The sequence below is a fragment of the Lissotriton helveticus genome, chromosome 1_1 (assembly GCF_964261635.1).
Source record: "Lissotriton helveticus chromosome 1_1, aLisHel1.1, whole genome shotgun sequence".
Lineage (NCBI taxonomy): Eukaryota > Metazoa > Chordata > Amphibia > Caudata > Salamandridae > Lissotriton > Lissotriton helveticus.
Window position 1 is genome coordinate 1,083,365,014 of NC_136057.1, and position 21,284 is coordinate 1,083,386,297.

Sequence of the window (21,284 nt, forward strand, 5' to 3'; positions counted from 1 at the left end):
AAAGATTTTTAGCAAGATTAAAGGAATTTTTTGTGCTGGATCATTGCTGAATAGTTTACAAGCACAACTGGCTGCCATAGTATTCAAACATAGAATTAAAAATCCATCCATATGGAACAAGATTTACTTGCGCCACTGACCTTTAATAAGAGGTAGCCATGTTTTAAAGTGTTGAAGCACATCATATAAACATGTTTTACAGTAAAAAACACATTACGTTCGTTTGATTTAAATTGCAAGATGACAAATTCACTCAATACGTTTGAAACATCACGTTAAGCTTCCACTCATGTCGATGTTATAGCATTTAAACCTCTTCAGATATTTCAGCAAAGTACGAAAACATGTCAAGCAATTTTTCTCACAATAAAGCTCCTTCATAGCTAAAACCTACCAATTACATGTTTAGAGCTGATCTCTTCTTCCAGATTAAACAACATACACATTGTTTATTTAGTTATCGAGTTTTATATAGCGCAAACATAGTGACAATAAGTAAAACAAAATAAACCCAAGACATCAAATACTGTGGACGAAACAGGCATGATGTAGATACGGTAAATAAACGTATACAGTGTTTTACAGAGTTAATACAACAGTGAGTGCATGGATTACATGTCATAATGACAATATATAAAGAAAGATTTACGACGAGCAACACCAACTCCAGTCTTATCATGAAAAACCAAACACAGCCCAGAAAGTTCATTGCACATTTCAATTTCTGCTGTAACGCGTTTCGGCAGTTCCCTCTCCCTCTGCCCCTCCCATGTTGTATAAGACACATATATATCACTTTACAGAGTCAGCCCAGTGCAGTATAAATAAATATTTACGGCGAACAGTAATATAGATGGACTAAAGTGAGGTAGATATGGGATGTATATATACCCGCCTGCCTTTGGGGCAGATGCAGTATAAAACATATATATCATTTTACAGAGTTAGAAAAGTAGTGAGGGCCCCAAGCTACAAGTGGTTTATATAAAATACATAACACAATAAGGAAAGGGCATTTTCAACAGACCGTGAAACAGGTGGATGATACACATTCGGAGGCAGCTAAAGTAGGGTGTTGTGCAGGGGGGGGGGGGGGGGGGGAGAGTAGAGGCACAGTTTTTGGCCAGTTATTAATGCTCAGATTTATTTATGGGGTGTGGAGTGAACATTAACAGACCAGATGGATGGTTTAAGGAGGAGGGTTTAGATATTTGTTGTAGAAAAGACGTTTCACTTTTTTCTTTATGTGTGAGAATGATTCATTGATCTGTAAATCTTGAGGCAGTGAGTTCCAGATTCTGGGAGCATTTCCAGAGAAGGACCGGGTGCGAGATTTCTCTTTCTTAAATTTAGCTGGAATCAAGAGTAGGCTGGGAGAGCTTCGCAGAGCTCATTTATTTGAGAGACAGACTGGTTTTTCCTTGTATAGAGCTTTGTGGGTTATGCAAGCTGTTTTGAGTATAGCTCTAGCTTTGATTGGTAGCCAGTTGAGTTTCTTGAAAATGGGAGTGATGTGATTGTAGCGACTCTCCCCTGATGGTAATCTAGCTGCTGCGTGGAGTGTGGCTTTCAAGGGGGCTAGATGTGTTTTTGGGGTGCTCATAATCGTGTTACTGTAGTCTAGTTTGGGCAGGACTAGGGAATGCACCACAGTCTTTAGGTCTTCATAGGGGATGCATGGTTGACTTTTTAAAGATGTCTCAGCGTGTTGAATCCACTTTTGGCAGAGCCAGTAACATGCTCTTTCATGCTCAGGGGACTGTCCAGTGTAATCCCCAGTGATTTAACCCCTTCGACGCTGATGACGAGCTGGGCTCGTCATGAGGTAGCCTCCTGCTACGCTGATGACGAGCCCAGCTCGTCACGTAAAGTGCGCTTTGAAATATCTCAGCGTACGAGCGGAATTCCGCCCGCACGCATGCGGTTAACTGAGTTGGAGATGGATAGTTTGCAGTTTAAAGCAGTGAGGTTATCGAGCCGGATATCTACAGGAAAGGATTTTTCTTTGGGTTGGATGCAAAGGAGTATAGTTTTGTTTGGGTTGAGCTTCAGATTGCTGCTGGTCAGCATAGATTGAATTGTCGCGAGAGTGCTATTTAAGTGCTGGATGTCTTTGACTGAAGAGATTCCCATGGAGAGGTGGGTGTCATCTGCTTTGAGGTGGTAGGCAAGTCTGGCTTGTTTAGGATTATTGCAAGGGTTTCTATATATAGGTTGAATAGGGCAGGAGACAGGATTGACTTTTGTGGGACTCCTTGTTAGATTGGCGTTGTTTTAGAGGTTGAGGAGTTTAGTTTATCTGTGAGTGTTGTGTCAGGAAAGACGCGAACCACTGATGAACAGTTCCATTGATGCCTGCACGTTGCAAGAGACCGTATCAAAGGCAGCCATAATGTCCAGGAGGACTGGGGTGGGGGGGGGGGCAGGCTTGACCACCACCCAAAGATCTGTGTAGCTTGCAGTCTCTGTATTTCAGCCTTTCCCGAACCCTGATTAAAAGCAACGTTTTTCAATTGCAAGGGGTTGAGGTTGGTGAACTGTGTTGCGGCGGGGCCATCATCATTCGGAGGTATGGTTTTGGGAGGACCTATTTCACATAGAGGAGCATCATTGGTGCAGGGTTGGGAGGTGGGTGGTTTAAAAAAGAGTTTAATGTTGGTTCTTTTTTTCAGAAAAAATGTTGCAAATTCTTTGCAGCACTTAGTAGAGTAATTAATCGAGTGTTGGGAAAAAGAGAAGGGTGGTTTTGAGCTAGTAGAGGATTCGATGGATAGCAGTCCAGTCGGATGGTGGGATGGAGTGGAGGGATAGGGTGTAGTGTTTGCATCAGAGGTCGAGCCTATATTATGATTTTGTTTAATGCAGTGATGGATGGGCGTGATTGTATATTTTTCTTTTTCTTCCAGGAGGGTTGATGGGGTTTGCTCTATAGGATCTTCAGCATTATTTAGGTGCAGGCTTAGGTCTCCTAGTATAATGTCTGTGCTACCTTTTTGGGAGCTTTGCAGTATTCGGTCATTTGAGTCTTCAAGGAATTGTGGGTTGTTACCTGATGGGTGACAGTTGAGGTGAGGTTTGGTGGGGTTGAGGATTTTAGAGGAGACCTGAAATATTCAATCAAATGTCACTTTGTGTATGATGGCTACTCCACCACCCCTGCGCTCCTTGCAGTCACAGAGAATGATTGAGAAGCCTGGTGGGGTGAGGAGGTCGAGGTATTGCAGACACATTTTTGAGTATTATTAATTCTCTGATGTCCATTGGAGATATATCTCAGTGGAGGACGCTGGTTTTTCTAGCTGTTGAGAAGGATTTGTGGTCGCTGTCCTAAACTTTTCTTACATTCAGCTCACATATGTCTTTCAGGACCCTTTTCATACAATGGTTTACCAGTGCATTCACTAAAATATTCAAAAACTTTTTTTATTCACTGGGATGAGAAGTGACTCACTAAATACTTCATCCACTCATTCGGGGCTTGAGATGCAGTGACAAAGTTCAGTCCAGGTGCATGTACTGGAACTGATGATGTACTGCAGGTCTGAATCGAAGAACATCAGCGCTGCTGTATGTGGCTATGGATACTGAAACAGCAGGGGAGTCTTCTGGCCAGAAGTTAGGTACCTTGGCAGTCTTACAGTTTGAACAGATGTTGAGTACTGCATGTACTTGCACGCCAGAATTGAGGTGTGTGGAAAATCTTCTTTTTCGTTCCAGTAATTTGTAGTATTGGGGGTTCTTTAGTAGTGCTATTCTGAGACAAAGCGGTCCCTAGTAATGCTAAAATTCAACAAGATTTATGGAATGAGAAATATGAAATGGTAACCTTTTCTCCCCTTCCTGGGCTGTGGACATAGTCTCCTGAAACCTAAACGATGGCGTGGAAGCCTTAAAGGAGGATGTTTTGTGGGAGAAGGAAGACAGGACTGCGTGGAAAGGGTATAGAAGAGACTTGAAACAAAGGGTTGTGATGAGACAGTAAAGGAGGGGCTAAAAGAATTGGTGTCCTGTGGCGTCAGGTCATTGGTAGAGGTGAATGCTTGGTCCCTGGCACCCTTGATATGTAACTGTGCGTCACTACAGAGTTTTGTTTAAGTGAAATTGGTGTTCCTCATAGTAGAAAGTGCCTGATAGATGACGTTTGATATAATTGTGCATACAGTCTTGACAAAACGTAGTAGATAGCACTGTGGATTAGCTGTTGATGAACAGCCTTCATTTTTATTACAATTTGGATATGATAATGCACAAAAATGTACAGAATAGATTAGGAGGTTTTTGAATGATGAGTTGTTTCAAAGGGGCCTTAATCTTTAGGACTACTCTGTGTACAACAATAACTTAAGTAATTTTGTTGTAGGTCAGCAAGGACGTTTTTTATCTTTAGTAACCAAACATTGGCAAAATCAAAAAACAAAAACAAATTTGCACTTCTGCAGCCCATACTGAACTTAAACTACTTGGGAGGGAAGTTTGACATGCTTCCATACATGTTGGTTAAGGAAGCCAGAACTGTTTCTAGGATGTATTTTTTGTGTGTGTTGTACTCTTGCACTGTTTCTGCCTATTCTATACCTGTGTGTATATGTGGTTGTGTTTGGTGTGTGTATGTGTAAATATTGCTGCTCTGTCTAAAGTCTTTCAAGTAACAATCAAAGTACGGGTTACACATATGCTACCTGCACTTTGTTACTTGTAAGTATTAGTGAGGCTTGCACACCATCTGCACAAGTGGTAAATGTTCTTGGGGGATGTGTGCGAAACTTGCTCTGCTGCTATACTCTGCCTGTGTGCTAGTAGCGTACTTCACCTGTGTGCTAGTGGAGATGCATTGGACAGCTGCTCCCCATGCTGTATCTGTTCTTTCTGTGTTGTTGCTTTTGCTTTACATTTGTGGGGGATGCTGGCACAGCTCCTGCCCATACTGTACCCATTCATTGTCTCTAAGGAAGCTTTTACTACTCCTGCCCATACTGTACCCATTCATTGTGTTAAAGGGCGCTTGTACTGCTGCTGCCCATACTGTACCCATTCATTGTGTTTAAGGAAGCTTATAAGGCTACTGTCCTTTCTTAACTTGTTAGCTGTGCATGCCTGGGAATCTTGCACACCAGCCACACAAGCTATACTTTATTCTGTATGAGGTATGGGTCAGAAGCTTGCACTGCTCCTTCTGTGGTGTACCTGATCGGCGTGCTTGAAGCTTATGCTGCCTTGATTGACCAGTTCAATGCGTGAATGATGGAAGGGTTTATAGCTACTTGATGCGTTGTGCCAGTTCTGTGTGCGAGCGAGGCTTGGACGACTGCTGTGCATTTGATTGAACACCAAGAGAATATTTCATTGTACAGAAGTGAAAACCACTAGTTTGTTAATGTTTGAATAACAACTTTAATGGTTTGGTAAGTAAGTGTTGATGGGTCATTTATTTAACTTGTCCAACTGCCTTGCGCCACGCCTATTAAAACCGGAAGAATTCCGAACTGGTTTCATAAAGAAACAAAGGTTGGCCCAGCACTCAAATAAGTTAAATATGAGTGACGATTGATAATACACCTTATTCACAATGCAACAAAACGCAGTCTGTCAACATCTTCCCAATCAAAGAAAGGCACTAGTGTATTTTGATTGGAGATACAAACATTATTTTATTCTCCATTTATATACAGGTTCATCATGAATTTTATGCACCTGTATATCAATAAAGAATAAAATAATTTTTGTATCTACAATCAAAATCTACCAGTGCCTTTCTTTGATTGGGAAGAGCTTGACGGACTGCATTGTGAATAAGGTTTATTATCAATAGTCACTCATATTTCACTTATTTGAGTGCTGGGCCAACTTTTGTTTAATTTGTTCAAGTGACTTGTATGTCATTTCTTTGGGGCACATGGAGGCCTTGCCCCAAGCCCTTTGCACCAATCTCAAGATAGGAAATATAGCCTTTATAAGGTACCTTCACTGGTGCAGGACTTTTTGCCCTGTCCTCACCTTGTGTGTTGAGCTTTATGGTTTCAAAAAGACATGTATTATTTGAGAGGTCTTTTGGAAGCCTTGGCTTTGGGATGACCGGCAAAGCAGCCATAAGTCAACCGACCTGCAGGGATTTGGTCTTGAGTCTGTCAGCCAGACACAGTGGTAGTTCAGATATCCTCTAAATCTGGACAATTTGTGGGTAGTTTGTGTCGGTGCTTGAATGACTCGGCATTGATGACGTCTGCTACACCATTCATGTGCAAATTGTGACTGAGCAGAGGGATTATTGTATTCAAGCACACATGTTCATTTCCGTCTCACCCACAGGCCTTGCCGTTTACAGTATCTGGAGATACTAAAATAAAATACACTATTGTGCAATATTTCCTAATCTTAAGTGTGCATTTGCATATATTGGCTTTGCTACATTGATATGGTTTTGGAATTGTTATTCAGTCCACTTTTGCCTGCCTGCTCAAGAATTTTCAAGAACATTTGACTGTTTAACAGTCTAAAGCTGAAGATCTAACAAGCTATATGAGAACACTACTAGTGCATGGCAGAGTCCCCCAGGTGGCACTTCTTATGGCTTTGGGAATACAACACAATACAAATAGTATGTTCACGTTTCTCCAAGGTCTGTGTTTACATGCATTAGCACTTTAAATTCAGTTGCATTGGTATTTACCAATGCTTGTTGTGGGTATGTTAATGGACTCTTGATTTTATCATTGCATGTCCCTATTATCACTTGGGGGTAAGGGGTTGTTCATGTCAGAATTTTGAAACGCATGCAGGAGTGGTATACCTATTAGTTTGAGAGGGTTACACATTTGTACTTGTTGTTTATTTATTAAAAACAACTTGGAAATGGAGACCTTATTGTGAGTAGAGCAGGGGGAGTGTTGTAATAGACAGTTGTCTGGTAGGAAGGTTTTGATTAGGGATGAGTAGGTGGCTTAATCTTTTTCCCAGTGGAGATTGACTTTCCTGTGGAACATCTGATCACAAGAGCAGTAGGTAGTGTAATAATCAATAAAAACATTAATAAAACTCTTTGTGATGCCCGTTAGCCAGTGCAAGATGTTCAGTATCTGTGATTTGGGTATCATGGTTGTAATACACATTCTGAAGCACTGGAAAAAGGGTGAGTGTATCGAGTTGATCAGTTTGCCTATAGGAGCTACTACCATCCCCTTCACTACCAGGTGTTTCTGTTCAATAGAGGTCACGTAGTATGAAGGATGCGCTGAACCAGGTTTCCGTGAGCATAATGACATCAGTGTTAGTCTTACCTGAGTGCAGGGTTGGAAGTTGCCGATAGCCACTTCACCGTTTCAGGTCTGGCTTTAAAAGCTTCAGCTGCTACTGTTATTCTTTTTTTTTTTAACTCTTTATTTGCGGCTGCATATTATAATTTACAACATATCATTTCCGTTGCATATGACATACAGTCCATTTTCATTTTTCACCCCTAACATATCCCAACAGGTTAAATGCTGATAACTGAACAAGTCTCGTTTCTTAAGAGGTACAGAAAAAGAAAGATAAGTACATTCGTAGACTATGTGCGGAGAAGCATCAATTTGTTGAACATCATTATGCAGCACATCATAGTATGTACCAGTCATGCAGGATTGACCAAAATTACTAAAGTCCGTAACCCTCCCTCCCCCCTCCACCTACCCATCCCTCCCCCCCCCCCCCATTTCCTGGAGCCTCCTGTCTAAATTATTTGTATTCGCATTTTTCAAACTCAACATTATAGGCTAGAAGACAGCAGCAGTTTCACTTCTTTCCCCCCCCACCCCCATAAAGTCCAAAGATTCCTTCACAGTTCAGAAATTTGAATATCCGGTGCCCTGTGGCACCCATCTCGGTCATCTTGTTGCACCTCGTCCATACCATCTGCTTCGAGATGCTCCCCGCGGGCCTCCCCTAAACCCCCCTCCCCTACATCCCTCCCTCCAACCTGTGGTGGTGTCGCCACTTGGACCAAACTTTTCGAAATTTCTTGGGGCATCCCCTCGCTTTGTAAGTCACTCTCTCGGCTGCCATGTACAGGTCCAGTCCCCTTCGCCATTCCTCCAGGCCCGGAGGTTCCGGTGCCCCCAAATACTTAGCAGTGTCCCTTTTTGTTACCACCAGGGCCAGGACAAGGAAAATAGTGAGAGGGCGTTTCAGATCAACCTCCGTGGTCATACCTAGCAAAGCCAGCTTGGGGTCCCGAGGAATCGGAGCCCCCAAAACGTCCTCCAGCTCCCTGAAGACCTGTGTCCAATAGGCTTGGATTACATCACATGCCCAGATCGTGTGGTAAAAATCCCCATCACATTGGTGGCATCTAAGACACCGCGGGTCATCCACTTTCCCCATTTTACTAAGTCGCAGTCTATCATAGTAGGTCCTATGTAGCACATTAAACTGAATAAGACGCAGTCTCGACTTGATCGCCACCTCCCGGGGATGCATCAGCACTATTTCCCAATCCAGGTCCTCCATCACACCCACCTCTGCCTCCCACCGCTCTCTAAGTTTTCCCAGATCACCCAGCATATTGTTCGTCAAGGTTTTGTAGGTTAAGGAAACCGCCTGCCCCGGTATCATCTCCTGGAGAAGCCGTCCCTCCAACGGTGCGTATTCTGAGATGTCGGTCAGCGTGATGTTTTGGGCTCGCCATGCGTGTCGTAGTTGAATGTATTTGAAAAGCTGTGTGTTATGGAGGCCAAACTCAGTTCTAAGAGCCTGAAAAGACTTCAGCTCTCCCTTAGCTATCACATCTATGGTGGAGATGCTGATGTCGTCCCACCTTTGAAAGCCGCGTAGTTTGTTTAGTTCAGCCAGCCAGCGGCAGTGCCACAACGGGGTCTGTCGCGTGGGCTTCTTTTCCCACCCCATACGTTTAGTGGTCTTATTCCATGCGGCAAGTGTGAGAGATGTCGCCGGGAGGAGCGGGGCCCTTCTAACGCCACCATAAAGGTAATACATTATGCTGTGTGGCGACATTTTGACTCTCTCTAGGGCATACGTCGGGTGGTCCGCCGGGGCGTGCAGCCAGTCGTTAATGGGTATCAAATGTTCCGCCCAATAGTAGGCCTCTAGGTTAGGTAATGAGATCCCCCCCCCACTGTACTGGTGTCTCTGGAGTGTATGTAGGGCCACCCTAGGATGTTTGCCTAGCCAAAGAAAGGATCGTAAGTCGGCATGGATCTTAGCGAGTACCCCGGTCGGGAGTGGGTAGTATTCGTTCTGTAATGCGTAGAGAAATTTTGGTAAGGTTATCATTTTATACATGGCCGCTCGGCCCAGGAGTGTAAGCGGGAGCTGTCTCCATCGGCTATATCCGCCACTGCATTCAACATGATCCGTCCCAAGTTCCTTTGAAACGACATGGTCCTGTCCAGGGTTATGTATATCCCAAGGTATTGGAAGCCGTCAGCAGTCGTCAACAGTCTCTCTGGTAGCCTACCCCATCGGTCCCGTCCCTCCGGGTCGTATAAAATTGATTTATGACAATTAATTCTATGGCCCGCCTGTCTCCCGTAGTGTTCTAGTTCTCGGAATAGCGCCGGGATGGTGGTCTCTGGTTTCGTTATATACAGCAAGACGTCATCTGCGTAGAGAGATCTTTTCTTGTGTCGGATTAGTGTCGGTGCCTGTGAAACCAGAGCTGTCTTCATTTTGGCGGATCCGTGCTGCTAATATTTCTATGGTGAGTGTAAAGAGGAGGGGGGACAGGGGGCAACCCTGGCGGGGGCCTCTCCGGATCTGAAACTCGTGTGAGAGCGTTTGGTTCACCCGTACCCTTGCCTTCGGGACCGAGTATAGGAGTTGGACCCATTTCACGAAGTTTGGCCCAAAGCCAAACCTGTGAAGTACTGCAGTAAGAAATGGCCAATGCACCGCATCGAAAGCTTTTTCGGCGTCCAAGGAAAGGAACCAGTGGCAATCATCTCGCCCCCGCACTTCCTGTAGCCAATTATGAGTGCGTCTGAGATTCATTTTAGTCGCCCTGTCCGGCAAGAAACCCGATTGATCAAAGTGTATTAGGTCTGGGATAACCGCCCTAAGGCGGGTTGCCAAGATGATTGCTAATAATTTCACCTCCGTGTTGAGGAGGGAGATAGCGCGGTAAGAATCACAGTCTTCCCGCGGCTTGCCCTCCTTATTGATCGGGACAATCGTCGCCATGACGAGGTCTGGGGGGAGCCTCCCCTCCTGGTATGCGCCAACAAAGAGGGCTTTAAGATGTCGTGTTAAGAGGTCCGCCGAGCGTTTGAAAAATTCAGCCGGGAAACCATACGGGCCCGGGGTTTTGCCCGGCCTCAGCTTGGCGATGGCCACTCTGATATCGTCCGTCGTTATGTCCGCCTCCAAGCCCGCCCTGGCCTCCGAGGACAGCACCGGTAGGTCTATCTGTTCCATTTACTGTAGCGCTTCCTCGCAGGTCGCCAGGTCTCTAGCTGCGTAAAACTGTTCATAATGGGCCGCAAACGCTTCAGCTATCCCCGCGTCAGTACTAACAAGTGTCCCGTCCGCTCCGTGGATACTATCCACCCAGCGAGTCGCACGCTCCCTTTTACTGAGCCACGCTAGAAGTTTGCCAGACTTGCCTCCCACGTCGTAGAGACGATGGAGGGTGGCAAGGGCTTGGGTCTTCGCCTCGTTTGTCACCAACTCTCGGTATTGCCTCTGGGCGTCAAGGAGTTTTCTGAGAGTCTCCACCTGTTTGGAGGTCTGATACTCCCTCTCCCACCCTAAGATAGTCTGTTCCAAGGCCGAGACCTCAGACTGGAGTTTGCGTCGTTCGTCTCCCAGTCTGCCCTGTATCCTATCTCGCAAGACCGGCTTCAGGGCTTCCCAGAAGGTGACACTCGACTCCACCGACCCTTCATTTTCGGCGATATAAACCTTAATGTCCGCGCGAATGCCTCGCAGTATGGCTGCGTTTTGCAGGTCCCAGGCTGCTAGGCGCCAGGAGCCTCCCCCGGTGCCCCGGGTACGCCCTATCTTTACTAATAACGGAGAGTGGTCCGATATACCCCTGGCCTTATATTCTGCAATGTCCTCTACCTTCAGGTATTGTCGGGACATGAAAATATAGTCCAGGCGCGAGAACACCCCGTGGGCCCCTGAGTAATATGAGAAGATCTGTTGTGTCGGGTGTAGCCATCTCCAGACATCCGTGAGTCCTAAATTAGCCACCTGTCGTGATCGCGCGGTCTGGAGTCCCTCTCTACCTGGCGCCCCGGAACGGTCCTGTGCTATACTCATTACGTCGTTGAAGTCGCCTCCCACCACTTGTACCGTGTCTGCAGTGTCTATTAGGATATTCGCCAACGCTGTAAGCGTTCGTGCCTGCAATTTGGGCGGTGCGTATACCGAAATTAGCGTGTACGTGCGCCTATTCCAGGTCCCCTGCACCCCAGCATACGTCCCCTGTGTATCTATCCAAGTGCGTGTGATGCAGAATGGGGAGGTGTTTTTGATGATGATCGCCACACCTCTGGAGTCGGAGGTGTAACCCGCATGGGCCAGAACTCTATGTCTACCCCTAGCAATGAAGGCACACTGTGTACCCTTGAGATGGGTTTCCTGCAGGAAGGTAACATCCGGGTCTACCCTTTTTATGTAGGCATTCACCAAACCTCTCTTGACCTTGGAGCCCAGACCATTGACGTTCCAGGTCAGGACGCTTACTCCCCTATCTCCCCCCTGTGGATTGCCTACGGTACTCGCCATTCGAAAAAGCGGTGACTATCTGGAGTCAATCTCGGGCATGTATATGTGGTGTGGAGGTTCAAAGTGTTTCGCTGCCTCTCCCCAATTATTGTCCCCCCCCCAATTCACCCCCCCTTTCCCCAACTTGAATCAACTTGGCACCCCCCATTCCCTCCCCCCTCCCCACCTCCCTCCCCATCCAGTCGCATCCTAACACAGGACAGAACTGTCCGCAGGAGTAGGCCTGTCGCCCACCCACCCAACCCTCCCTTCAAAAAACCAACAAAGAAAACACACAAGAAAATGTGTTAAACCAGAGGGCGTATCAACTTGCGTGCTTCTCCATGCCGGGCTGCCATCATTAAGAACCAGGTGCACTCCCACTCATGAATGTGAGTCTTGTGTTTCAGTCACTGGAGCGCCGTTCAGCCCCGAATCGTCCTGCTCCAAATGGCGTATCGCCTCTGCCAGCGGATGGACGGAATCCTGCGTTCTCCCCTCCTCCTCTCCCCCCGATGCGCGGCTTCCCAGCTCCGCCTTGTCGTCACCTTCCGACCTAATGTCATTTCGGAGGCAGCTGAACCTAGATCCCGTTCCCGGGTGTGTCCCTGGCGACTCAGAGCGTCCTCTCCGCGCACAACCTGGGTCATGACCTCTGTACGGCATTGCCGGAGTTTGCTTCTTCACCCTACGTGACTTCCTCCTTTGTGGCTTCGGCAATTCCCACTGAGAACTCTGCCGTATTGCTCTATCCAGTTCCTCTCGCCCGGAAGCCTCCCTGCTGTTAAGGATAGGGCGTTCTTCGAGCCACTGCCAAGCGTCATCCGGATGCGTGAAAAAGATAGACTTGTCCTTATAAAGCACTTTCAGTTTCGCAGGGAACAGGAGCATGTATGAGAGATTCAGTGTCCTCAGCTTCGCCTTCACAGCGTCGAAAGAGCGACGTTGTCTCTGTACCTCCTGACTGTAGTCCGGAAATATCATTATCGTCGTGTTTTCCGGGCGGATTTCTCCCTTTTTTCTGGCCTCCCTCAGGATTAAGTCTCTGTCTGCAAAATTAAGAAAGCGCGCAATGACCGGTCTCGGTCTTGCTCCCTCAGGTGGTTTCGCCAAGAGGGCCCTATGCGCCCTCTCGATGATGAAGCAAGGAGAGAACTGCGCAGTGGGGAAGGTCTCCTTCAGCCAGGTGTGTAGAAACAGGGTCATGCTCCCCTCTTCGATTCCTTCTCTAAAACCTACGAAGCGCAGGTTATTGCGTCTCGCCCTGTTTTCGGCATCGTCCACCTTCCACAGCAATTGTCGGTGGGATGCCTGCAACTCTGCCATATCTTTCTTCAGGGTGGTTATCGCGTCATCATTATCGCCAATCCTAGTTTCGGTCGCCGTTACCCTATCCGACAGTTTGCGGAAGTCTTGTCGGAGCAGCGTCACTTCCGACCCCACTTCTCCGATTTTCACCTCCAACGCCGCCCGTGATTCCTGGATGTCCGCCCTGGACGCCTGGATGGCTTCCAGTAGTAAGTTAGTGTCCGTCCGCACCTCGGAGGGCGCATGAAGGGCCTCTAGCTGTTGTTTGGGTGTCGCAAAGTTGTCCATGGGGCCCTGCTTCGGCGGCCTATGAGGCGGATCCTTCTTCCCCATAGCTGGCCGCGTCTCAGGGTCACTCACCCGTCGCAGCCTGTTGGCCCAGGCTTCCCCGGCTCACCCGCCCGGGGACAATACCTCTGCGTGGCGTGTCGTTTCTCACTCCGAGGACTGCGTGGTGGTCTACCGACCCGTTCGTCCGTCCGGATACGGCTCCTCCTCCTCGCCACCGTCACAAGGCCGCCTTCACAGTGTCTCCGGGTGGCCCTCCCGTATGGCACTTGCAGTCTTACCCCCGGGGGGGGGGGCTCCGTCCCAGCCTGCAGACAGCGAGAGGCCAGTGAGGGGGGGGGCAGACTCGGTGTGTAAGGATCGTGCGTCGTGTGCGCGGCTCCGGTCCGGCCGCCCTGGCGGCGCCTAGAAGCAACGGCGAGAGCGAGGGGAAAGGCACCCCAGACCCCAAGAAGGGTTAGCCTCTCTGTCCCCCCCCGCGCAGGCCACAGTCCAAAGAGCCCTTCCGCCTCTTTCTCAAGGGACCAGGTTGGGGGTCCCCAGGTCGTCCAGTCACTCCCCCGCCGCTCCGTCCTCCATAGCGTTCATATGGCAGGCGGTCTGTAGCTATGAGGGCACGGGGGCCACCCCGTCGGCGTCTGACCCCCCACTCCTCACCTCCCCAGTCCGCCGATCGGCGTGTTCCCGCTGCTCTCCTCGAGGGACTTCGGAGCCACAGTCCGCGGTCTCCTTATCGGCTCACCAGCACCTCCCTGTCACCGCCGTCAGTCCGGAAGGGGCCAGGCGGAGATCAGCACACGGGGGGAGAGGTCCGCCTCAGTATTTCGGCAGCGCCGTTCTCCTCGGCTCACGTCCCCGCATCAGCCTTGTTCCAGAGCTCTCCCGCTCCCTCCTCACCAGCCACCGGGACTATGCTGAAGTGCTCACTGGATTATTTAGCGGTCCTGCCCTCCATCGGCCGCCATCTTGGTGCGGGGCAGTCGGAGTCCGGGGCGTCTCGAGCCTCTTAGCCGGGCTCCTGCTCTTGCCGCCAGTCTCGCCGCACCGCCTCACCAGTCCGCAGGATGTCTGCACTGGGCCGCTCCGGATCGCGAGCGGCGCTCCCGAAGGACAGCTCACCGGGTCCAGTGCTCCCAAGCCGTCTGTCGGGTGTCGGGCAGCAGGGCTCCGGAGCGGGGCGAGCCTCTCAGCTAGGCCTCCGCTCTTGCTAGTGGGCCCCCTGTGGTGCTACCCCAGGCCGAGGACTGCCCACATCGGAGTATACCGTCTCTTCTACCCGTCTCCGGCTCAGTGACGGAGCTCTGAGGTCGGGTCCGCCATCTTGCCCGGAGGGGTATGGACGCCGGCACTCGTCCCTGGGCGATTACTGGATGAGGGAGGTCGTTTCAGTGCAGGCAAGTCCGCTCCTCTACCTCCGGGGGTATTACTGCTCCCGTTGTTTTTATTGTTGGTGCCCTGGGATCATATTTACGCCGGATTTTGTGGCAGCATTCCGGGAGCTCCGGAGAGGCACTTCCTAACCGGCCATGCTGCTGGCCATGCCCCCGCTACTGTTATTCTTGATCTTATTTTCATTCCTTAGACTAGTTAATGATTAAAACAACTGTGCCCCTTGCTTGGTCTGACCACTCTGTGGTACTTATCTCTATAACAATATAATAAATTGGCACCGTCTTCTCAGTTTAGTCAGCATCACAACCCAGCTAGACCTTGGTATACAACAGTGATGTAAGAGAACTTAGTAGAAGCTTTAGGTACCATTCCTTGTAGTTTATCTCACTTGATCGAGCAAGACGCTTTCTCTTTTAACAGTTCGATTTCGAGTACTTTATATAACATTGATTCCCTTAGAGAGAAGGGACCACATTAGATGATTTGAGAGAAGCTAAAGGCCACTCTAAGAAGCTTGAACTACCATGGCTAAGAGATTACTGCCTGACAGCCAAAGAGTTTTATCTCTTAAGTGTTAAGATCAACATTTTATTCTCACTTCATGTGCTATTTTTTTTATGTTTCCTAGACTGAAGGCACTAATAGTGCCAATAACAAGCTCTTGTGTATGCTGAAAAGCATTTTGTAATAGTGCCAGTCATTCACTTGTCCTGAGCCATAACCCGGCACTGTTCTTTCATGATAAAATGTATTAAATTGGCTTAGCTTTTAACCTTTTGTGTTAGGTATACTGTACAAGACGCTAGTTTGATACATTCAGGCCCCGTTTATCAGAGTTTGCTCGTATTACAATAGCAAGTATGAGCACTTGCTATTTGTGAATAAATCTGGCTCGATGTCTGACCCTTGCCTTCTCCAAATCGTGGCTTTGGCCACAGACCTCTTAGCCCCTCATTTGGTGGACATCTGCAATATGGCCTTACTAAAGGCAGAGGTTCCTGTTTGCTGGAAGCATGTGTTTATAGTCCCTCTCCCCCAAAAACCTTCAGCAGATCCTAATGTTTTATCCAATTTTCGACCCCTCCCTCTTCTTCCACTTGAAGCCAAGTTAATTAAAAAATCTGTTCATTTCCAATTGTCGTCAAATCTTGAAGGCAGTCAGCTGCTAGATGAGATGCAGTCCGGTTTTAAAGTACTCAGCTGTACAGAGACTGTGTGTGCTCCTTTCCCTACTTGATGATCTCAGAACCCTCTTAGACCAGGGCGGATCTGCCTCCCTGGTCCTACTTGATCTCTCTGCAGCATTTGCCACAGTCCTCCACTTCACGTCTACTTAACATCATAGTTAGCGGCTTGGGTTTGGATAAATCATTTCTTGAGGTGAGATCTAACTGTTATTTTACCACCTTTTTGCTCAAGCAGTTTTTATTTCTACTATTCCTGCGGCATCCCACAGGGTTCCTCTCTCAGCCCACCCTATTTAGCAAATGTATATTACTCTTTTGGAAGCTCTGATTAGAGTAAACCATCTACTATACTGACAACACTCAGGTTTTCATTGCTACAACCTCCGCAGGTCGACAGTCCCAGCATGAATGAGATGCAGTTACTTGAAATTTAACTTAGATTAGACTGAGATTCTGCTGCTTGCCACATAATTCTCTGGGTGGTCACAGAATTGATGGCCCTGTGAGTTAGATTCTATCCCACCAGACTGAGTCCATGTGCGAAAAAGTGTGCCCTGATGTTTGATAGCTGTCTATCCTTTGTCCCACAGATTTCCGTTGTGTTTTCTGTGCTTTAGCCTTTTAAGATCTAGTCGCAAAGTCTTTCTCGTTCTTCCAGTGTCATCTTGGAAAACTGATTTAGTCTCGTTTGGACTGTGGAAACTCTCTGGATCTTGGGTTCCCTTCTTTTCTTATGACTAGACTTCAAATCGTGCAGAATGCAGCTTCACAATGTTCTTGAAGCTTTCTCGTAAGGAGCCAGTCCGACCTCTTCTCCCCGTCCACCATTGGCTTCCTCTGCAGCAAAGATGCATCTTTAAGGCCCTATGCTTTGTCTTCAAGGATATGAAAAATGAATGTCCCATTTATCTCTGAAGAAAGGTTTGCTTATATTGACTTGCTCAAGTTTTTCATACATCTTTCCCTAATCTCTTGCAGTTTCCTGCAGTGAGGATAAGCCAAATTGGAGACTGATCTTTATCCTATAGGCTGCACAAAGGTTAAATTCTATACCTTGATTTCTCCGGCTCTCTCCTACATATGTCTCTCCTAGAAGAGCCCTTACCGCTGTTTAAATGCTCCTAATTGCCATGTCTCCTCTCCGTTTTACATGTTCCATGGCTCCCCTTTTTGGGGTAGGAGCTTGCACTTCACAAGTAACATTCCTCATTTATTCATGAGAGTGCGTCATACACACAAAAAACACATAGCGGATTCCCCTGTGTCCATAGGCTAACATAGCACACATACTGCTTCCACACTTGTGACATACATACACATTATTCACAGATATACACAGAATTAGGGATGTGTTGTAGGCCCATTTACACTGAACCAAACAATTTACACTCGTCACTCTAGGTATCTGGAATAAGGCCTATTCAACTGCTAACATGCTACTGTGCCACCACTGTTAGTTACTACCTTGCCATCCAGTGAGGAAACAGTAGACCCTTCAGACCACAGATCCCACTTCAGGGTCACAACAATTTACAGAACCTCGCTGAAACAGCTATCAGAAACTAGCATTAGCATAGCCAATAGGTCGTGCCTTCGGAACCGTATAAGTATTTAGTCATTCTGCGCATTTTCCTGGGTGCTACAACATCTACTATTCTTTAACATTGAAGATTTGACACTAATAGACATTTTATAGCACTGCATTGAGAGAAGTATTAATTTAAAATTTTAGTAGAACTGGTAGTCTGAACTCAAATATCTGGAAGTGCTTTTTATACGCGATAATGAAGAAAAAAGGAGTTTTAGTGAAATAAATAGTATGTCTGATATCACAATTTCAGCGAGGAAGACAATGCATTCAGGTTTTCTGGTTTCACTTAGTACAAATCAGCCGATAAATGGTATCAATGTGTCTTTCCTTACGCCAAGGTTTGTTTTTTATCTTAGTGCTCTTTTCAAAATATAGCGCACATTCTACTGGAAGGTGTTTGGAGCACTTTACATGAGCACCAGTTCCATTACACAAGGTCATACACAATTGCTTATAGGGATGGGGAGAAAAGTGATTTGCCCAGAATCACAGAATGTTGAGCCAACACAGAAACTCAAACCTGGTTCCAGTTAGCAGCTGTGACTGTAACGCCACACCCTGGATAGAGAAAGGCAGCACTCCAAATCAGAGGTGGGTAGGTTCAGACAGCACACATTTCTGGCTCTGCAAAGATTACATCTGGGGGTGTGAACGAACACATTTGTAGCGCGCTAATGCTCATATTTAGCTAGTACAAGTCTCAATGGGTCTTACAGCTTTCATTACACACAAAGAAGACATCAAACTCAATGAGACACATCAAGTTTTTATTGTTTTAACTATTGTCGGGTAAAACAAATACTTAAACAGTAAGCTCAGGATAAACCTTAACATTTAATGTTGACAACTACACAGCATCAAATCACTCAACAGAGAAAAAGCAATTCAGAGTTGAAGTTCAGAGGCAGACAGCCGTTGTTCATGCACTTTACTAACTGCCATTCAATATTCCAATTATCTTGACATTGTTCTGGAGGACCATACTATAGTTAAGTGTTCCGCAGCAGCTAAAGATCTGGTAACTTACACAAACATTATGGGATGTAATACTTAACAGTTTGGAAAGTAAACAGGACTGGAAACTAGGTGTGGTGAGATGGTAGCACCAGCCAAAAAGGCTTTATTATAAATTGTGCCTATTTGACTTGTCACTTATGCTGATTTTCGGGACTGGTGATATTTCAAGAGTATTTAAAGTGCTGCATGATCATTTTACAACCCTCATAGTTACTATCAAAATGATCAATAGATGAGGTGTCACAGTAGATCTTAACCGCAGATGCACCCCAAATGGTGACATACATGTTTAGCCTAGATTTACCTAAAAGACTTTATAAGATTAGAAAAGAGCTTTTAACAGTTCAGACCTACCTAGAGGGCGTGATAAAGCCAAGTCTAATCTTCAGTGTTATGCGATTTTTTAGGTTATATCATTTTGGGAATATAATTGGACTGGTTCAGTCTAATTCCACAACCATTTCATAGCAAAGGTTATTGCAATATGAAACTGCATCCCATTTAACCTGGCTATTAAGTGTAAGGTATCAGCCAAGGCACAGCAGCAGCAAAGGAATCTTTTAAAGTCTGCACCTAGAGATTCAGGTGGCCCAGAATTTTGTGATTTACTTGATGGTAAAAATACAAACTGATGCGGAGCAGGGAGAATGAGGGAATTGGGGCAATTGCAAGGAAATGCTATCTTTGTTTAATTGTGACACAATTTGGATAATTCTTAATGTTTACACCAGATAGTTTCAGATCTGTTTACAATTTTATAGTTTAATCAGAATTTAAATAATTTTATTATTGTCCATTTCAAAGCTTTGGTGTAAACAGGTTGTCATTTAACCCCTTGGGCACGGCCGCGATTCTGCTCCTGTGCGGCAGAATCGCGAGTGGGCGGGTTTATGACGGCCCCCAGCCGTCATCAGCACACGAGCTCCGTGATGCATGACCGCTGGGGGCCGTCATCAGCATAGAAGGGGTTAAGACTGTATTTGCCTATTTTGTTACTCACTGTTCCCATCTAAAAATGCAATAGGTGGTGTTTACACAGTTGTTTTGATTGTTCATCTCATTAATCAGCTGAAAAAGACAGCGATCAATCACATTAGGATTTAGTCAGGTAAAGGTTGAAAGCATAAGAAATATTACCGAACATGGAGCACAAAGATTGATAGTTTCAATTTATAGAATTAGCATCTTCATCCTCTTAAGACTCTGCAAAAGGTATAAAAGGTGTCCCAGTGATTGAGGATAGAACCAGCCAATGAGCAACTGGCACCGAAGATATAGCAATGGGAATTACTCTGTCTCCGAATATTACACACCATGGTACTGGATAACCAAAACATGTCAAGAAATGGATGATCATCACACCGGAACGCCCTGAGTGACACAAGATTAAAATGAATGATACTAAAGACTTAATAGCTTTTCCCCTTGCGTCCACACACCAGGCACGGCTATCATCACCTGCGTAACTGAAAACCAACTGAAGCAATCATATTATAGAACAAAAAAAATCAGGTAGACTACAGATTACTGAGCGGTATGTCAGATACTGGGTGCAGGATCTGCTTTGGAGCTCAAATGCCACATTTTTATGAAGGCAATCAGTGGCATTCTACTATATGTGTAAACGTGTAGACCATTGAGTAACGGACCAAAGCTTTGAAAATAGGGAATTGGGGCAAAGAGCAATACTCAACGAGGATGTATTTTAAATTCCACGTTGTATTAAGCTGCTCGGGTCCTTTGGTTCTAACCTTAGAGATATTATTGCAATAAATTGTTTTTAACTCTCTTTTCCACTCTTTGGTACAGCCCCTCTTCATACCAGTCATGCTTTTGACTAACAAATGAGGGTTAAACTCAGGCGATAAAGAAAGTTATTCGAGTAAGGCAAATAGAAAATTAACTTATTTTAAATTAATGTTTGATTAGCCGGTATTCTCTCTAAAGTCTACTAAGGCATTTTGGCACTTGAATAGGAGAGAGAAGAATGGCAAGCTAAAATGCGGGTGACTTGATAAGGTATGCTTCTTACTAGCCAAAGCACCTGCCTCTTAACAAAAAATACACTAATGCTTTGATACATTGTGCTACGCAAAAACTACAGAGGAATAAAAAAGGTCCCTACAAGTAACACAATGCTTCTACCAAGCAACGCACCATTTTCTGCACAAGCCATAAAATGACCCACATGTCTAAAAGTTGAAACATATTGGCATGCTAAATCTCAGGGCTGTCAATTCAAGCAGAGTGCACCCACAGACGTAAAACACACACCTGCAAGCCATTACTTTAATATCCGTATGACCACAATATTTTAGACAGATTTACTTAAGCAAGTCTCCAAACAAACTTGGACATACTTATAGGGCAATTCATAATCCCCGTCACTCTCAACAAACCGTAGTAGAGAGAAAGAACGAAACTCCCGTTTGGCAGGCTTTATCAAAAACCGGAGACTGAAATTGTTCATACATAGCGCTACAATCGGGATCAATAGCAGCAGGGCCGGATAGGTGATGAAATCTATGAAGGTGGGGAATCAGTCTTGAGAGCAACCGTTGGGTAATTTTGGGTGGGGGGGGGGGGCAGCTTTCCATCCCGAATCTGCTCATAGGGGCAGAACGACAACCAATGTGAAGGTGATCTGGAAAAGAAGGCGTTTTGTGGTGAACTGAGATCGAGGCTTGAAACGTGACCGAGGTGGAAGCGGGGGAGAAGGGGGGTTTGGGGGGTAGCCAACCACAGGGAGGTCCCCCCCCCCCCCCCCCGTGGCAGTGTGGGAGGGGCGGGGGGGGGGGTTT

General features: G+C 46.4%; 1 protein-coding gene and 1 non-coding gene across 3 annotated transcripts in view; one reads left to right on the plus strand and one right to left on the minus strand.

Moving 5' to 3' along the window:
- Window positions 1-21,284, plus strand: part of CDK17 (cyclin dependent kinase 17) — a 529,501-nt gene that overhangs the window by 91,811 nt on the left and 416,406 nt on the right. The gene's annotated exons all lie outside the window — the stretch shown is intronic.
- LOC144780809 (small nucleolar RNA SNORA57) lies at window positions 19,703-19,835 on the minus strand. Its single transcript, XR_013600773.1, has one exon. It is a non-coding gene; the product is annotated as a small nucleolar RNA SNORA57 (small nucleolar RNA).